Source organism: Macaca fascicularis, chromosome Y (assembly GCF_037993035.2).
Source record: "Macaca fascicularis isolate 582-1 chromosome Y, T2T-MFA8v1.1".
Taxonomy (NCBI): domain Eukaryota; kingdom Metazoa; phylum Chordata; class Mammalia; order Primates; family Cercopithecidae; genus Macaca; species Macaca fascicularis.
The window spans coordinates 8,961,404-8,966,616 of record NC_132903.1 but is presented as its reverse complement, the minus strand read 5'-3'; the positions used below and the strand labels follow the sequence as shown (position 1 = coordinate 8,966,616).

At 38.7% G+C, this 5,213-nt stretch overlaps 1 pseudogene; it reads left to right on the top strand.

The window, feature by feature from the left end:
- Positions 1 to 250: 250 nt before the first annotated feature.
- On the top strand, positions 251 to 2,841 carry LOC141409578 (THAP domain-containing protein 5 pseudogene; annotated as a pseudogene).
- The last annotated feature ends 2,372 nt before the right edge of the window (positions 2,842 to 5,213 follow it).

Below are 5,213 nucleotides of genomic sequence, written 5' to 3'. Positions count from 1 at the left end.
GTAGCATAGGTGACAATTGAACCCAGGCAATCTGGCTCAAAGGCTTTCGAATCTATACTCTAAGCCACTGTGCTATGAATTCCAAGCCACTCTGGCTGAAATTAGCTCAATCTAAGTACTGAAAAGATCTGCACAGACCTTGCAGGCAAGAGAAACAGGATATTCTTGGCCAGACCAGAAAATGCTACTTAACACTTGGCACCAGAATGATCACACTGAAAGGACAAACACTCCAGGCAAAGGTGATGATATGGCCCATCTCAGCAATTCTGCCGATACTGCATCAGTATCAGGATGGCAGGCAGAGCTGAGCTCTCCAGGACAGGTAACCTTTGCTGTCTGACAATAGCAGGCACTCAGCCAGCTGTGATGCCAGTTGAACAGGGGCAGTGGGCAACACCTCCTTATCCTCCCATCCTATGCTTCACTAGGGATGCTCACCTTGCACCTCCAATCCTGATGCAGATAGGCCTTGGTTAGGCACTTTCTCCATACCTTTAGGTCTCCTCCCCTGCAGACTGCCTCCACCAGATGGTAGAAGTGTTCCTTAATAATCCCACATCCCTGCATCTCATCATGTTCCTATGACCTCAGCCTGGGCACTTGGGAGCCATTCAATAAGTCAGGGCTCCTTGTAGAGGCCCACAGACTCACGTATTCCCTTCACCTCTGAGATATTGATGACCATTTCCATGAATGGATTATGACATCCCATCAGGTCAGCGGCTCCTCCCTTCCTCCCAAAATTCATATCTGGGATCTAAAGAGTTGAAAAATGATCTCTGCTTAAAATCTGACAAGACTCAAAACTGGGCAGAAGCTAGAGTCATCTTCAGGTCCATAAATCATATATGTTCTAGCCAAGAAGCCCTGGGAGACCTGCAACAAAGAAAAGAAAGGGCAACCTGTCTTTTCTCATCAGTTCCAGAACAGAATCTCAACTGGAGATCCTAGATCTCCAGCAGTCATCTGTCCTTCTTCCCAGGCTCCCTTCACCCTCCTGTGTCTCCATGCAGGCAACCTTGAGCTCAAGACTGCTTGTCATCAAACGAATGGCCAGGCATCAGTCAGGATTTCTTTTTTATTTTTAAAAATCTAAACAAAGAACTACAATCTGCCTTCTAGCCATTTCATCAGAACAGCTTTGGGATGAGGCTCCACCATTCTTTCTATCCAATCTGAGGGAGATCCTCTCAATCTCAAGCTTAACAAAGAGTTAAAATATTAGTTGCTTTCTTTCAGTCATTCAACAACTATGTGTTAAGGAGCTACTGTTGCCAAGAACAACCATAGCAAATGAGTGAAATAAAAGTAGAAATAGAACAGGAATTAAAAGAAATTAAAGAATGTGTAAGCAAAAACTCAGTTGTATGTAAGAAAACCCAATTCCCTTTGAGGGAGAGAAAGAGCTAGAATTCTTTAACAATTAACTGCCTGTTTTTCTGTGGCTAGTGTGTCTTATCTCTCCCTTTCTCAGGCATTGTGAAGACCCTATTTCTCTAGCTGTGCAGCTGCAAGGTCACTAGGCAGGTAAACACAAATTGTAAAATATGTTTTTTCTTAAAAACTAAGAAATGATGTAATGTATGTCTCAGTTGAATAACTATATTTGTTTCTTCCCTCTGTAATATGCTTCCCCCTGTACTAATCTCCCCCAACTCACGAAATGCTTATAAGGTAACTTGACTCTTTGTTCAGGGTTCAGTCCTTTGGATGTTAATCCAACTGCGCTGGTGCACCTAAATAATCCATACCCTCCTCAATCCCTTGGTCTCTTTGATTCCTTATCAATCCTGCTACACAAAAGCACAATTTGGAAACAGCTCTCTAGCCCTCATCAATAACCCCCCAAATGACCCAACAATTTTGTCCTATAAAAATCTGAAATGGAACAAGGGTTGCCTTGCACCTCTTGCTGGCCCTGGTTTCCCAGGAGCTCATACAAGTGATAATCAGCTACAGGACAGTGATTTACTCTAATAATCACCGGGGACAAAAAAGAAAAAGAAAAAAAAGACCATAAGCTGAGTTTTTATCCATATCCTCTAAATGACAAAGAAAAACTTGAAAGGTAGTGGAAAACATAAAAGCGAGATTGATGTGTTTCCAGTAAATACCAGTTACTATGTAGTGACTATTTCACTCCTGACTCTCTTGACATCAGATGGGGGATTTGATATTTAAAACAAAGTACAGTTCCAACATTTTTTTCTTTGCCTGAAGACAATCAAGGAAAAGATCCTTCTACAAAAAATCCCAGAAGAAGAAATTGAAGATGAAAAAAAAGTATGCCTAAAAGCTAAATCAGAAAAATCACTTGTATTAAAGTGATGAGGCAAAGAGAAATACATTTAACACAGATGTGCTTCCTGAACACACAATTACTTGATTCATCTGCCTTGGTAAAGCCACCATCTTCCAAAACCAAGAAGTATACAAGATACATGTTAACTCTTTTCTACCTTTTTTTTTTTTTTTTTCTTTGAGACAGAGTCTTACTGTGTTGCCCAGACTGGAGTGCAGTAGTATAACCTTGGCTCATTGCAAGCTCTGCCTCCTGGGTTCAAGTCAAAATACATGTTAACTCTTAAACTAGTTAAGCAACATTAACAGGAAACTCAAACTTGTTAAACAAGATTAACTAGGAAAACAGAATCTATCTTGGAAACATCAGTTTACTGAAATACAGACATAGGTGGTTTTCACACATCTTTTGAGTATCAAAATTCTATAACTATTACTTTGATAACTTCAAATGCAGAAGGTATTCAACAGTCTTTGGAAACCCAAGAAGTGCTTAATATAACTAACCCCACCTCTATTAAAAACAGAAGAAATTAGCTGGGTGTTGTGGCAGGCACCTATAATCCCAGTTACTAGGGAGGCTGAAGCAGGAGAATCACTTGAACCCAGAGGCGGAGGTTGCAGTGAGCTAAGTTCGTGCCATTACCCTACAGCCTGGACAATAAGCATGAAACACCCATCTAAACAAAAACAAAAAAAAAAAACAAAAACAAACAAACAAAAAAACCAGAACAAACAAAACCAGTTCTCTTTAAAATCCTAAGGTTTTATTTTCTAAAAGTAACATGACCAAGAGTGCCACCTACTGTGAAATAAAGGACATTTTTATAAAATTCTATTCAAAGTGCTTTCCAAAGCTTTATGTCAGTCCTTTAAATACAATATAAAAAATTAAAAAGCTACTAATTTTTTTGAAATACTTCCAGTGGTTTCATACTGTTAGTATTTAATCAATCACAGCAGAACAATATATATTAAATTATTTCTAAAAGCATATAAAGAAGATTCCATGAATGTTTGAATCCTCACAGGCCTTCCCTTATGAAAAAATTTTAATTAATTTTATTTCTGAAATGCAGAAAATTATAATAAATGGTAAATAAAACTGACATCCATTACATAAATATTAAAGCAAATTTCTGAAAGCGACATATTAAATTTAAGATTTAAGATGGCACCAGTTTCAGTTCAACAGGTATACTCATTTAATCCAATAATTACAGGCGTGCCAGGCACTATTGTAGGCCTTGGAGATACAATAAAGAATCAGAAACAAGGCTCTTGCCATCATAAAGCTTTTATTACAGTTCCAGAAACAGGTAGTAGTAAACAAATAATTAACAAGATAATTACAGATTATGAGTATGATAAATGAAGTAAGAGTGATGGGGTGGGTGGCTGGGGGAAATATCAGGAAAGACATCTCTCTAGTGATGAGACTTCGACTGAGACCTGAATGATAAGGAAAAGGTAGACAAGCAAATGTTAAAAGCAGGCCACTCTGCCAGAAGGACTAGCAAGAACAAATGTCCCAACACAAAAATAAGCCCAGCGTATTACAGGAACCAAGGCCAGTGTGACTAGAGAGCAGTAAGCTGGTAAGAGCGAAATGAGATGTAGTTCAGTAGTCTACAGTAAGGGTAGGAATTTTATCCTAAGACTAACTTACAGGAAGCAACTCAAGAGTCTGATTCAATCAGGAGAAGGACAAGATCTAATTTGCATTTTTAAACTACTGCCCAAGTTGCTCTGGGAAGGATAATAGAGGGAGAAGGGCAGGATTGGAAACAGAAAGTCTAGTTAAAAGACTCTGGTCTGAGATTTCAATAAGATAACTGTTACAGAGACAGCAGAAGTAGACAAATATGACATGTATTTTGGAATTAGAGCCCCAAAACTTGCAGATACATTAGACAGAGTGTAAGAGGACACTGACAGAAACAGAAAAGTCAAGAATGCCTCAACTAGCATAAATGCACCGAAATTAAGTAAGCTCAAAGAACAACCATGGCATTTGTCAATTTAAAATCTTAGGTGTCACTGAGAAAGCAAAAGGGTTCCTCTTGCTCCATTAGGCAAAGAAATCTTAGTGGCAAACAAATAGTATACACAGAGAATTTGACTGGAAATCAGCAGGACAGGGCTCAGGTGTGACTCCTTCCTACTTTCTAATCCTCAGCAAGTCTCCTCCTGCCATTTTAACACTACCCATGCCACCTCACTGGATTACTGAGAGGAATAAATAAAATGCCTGCCAAAGTACCTGGCAAGCAAGAGTATTACTAAAATCAATCTTAATACATTAATCCCTTCTCTTCCTTGTCAAACAACCTAGAGAGGTGGAAGTCTGTTACTGTCAATAAACAACTCCCTCTTACCTGATATACAACAGCACTCATCAAATACAATTTCCATTATATAATTATGACTTACTTCTAAATCTGAACTTATGCTAAGAATCCTAGGCACTGTTTCTTTTCTGGATAAGGAGTCTTAATTAATATTTATGATAAAATTAACTTGTGATCTCAAATTACCCTATAGCAACTAGTAAATCTGCTTGTGTCACACTCTCAGAGTCCAAAAGTGTGTTATTACAAAATGTTTCCATCCTTTTAGGAATAAATTTAAAGTTTCGTAGTCATTGTAATGTTTTCTTTCAAAGTGCTGGGTGGAGTAAAATAAACTACATTACACGCTTGGCTATGGTTTTAATTTCTTCAGCACAGTACAAGCTCAAATTGGGCAGAATGTTAAGAGCAGCCATCTGTGACAAGGCAATGGGGATGGCCAATGGATGCCAGGATGGAAACATATGGAAAGTCACAGACATCTTCCCCCTACGTAAATCTAGTTCTCATGGGAATGAGCACTGCTTAGTGGAAGATCTCAGCAGTCTGCAGAGCTAG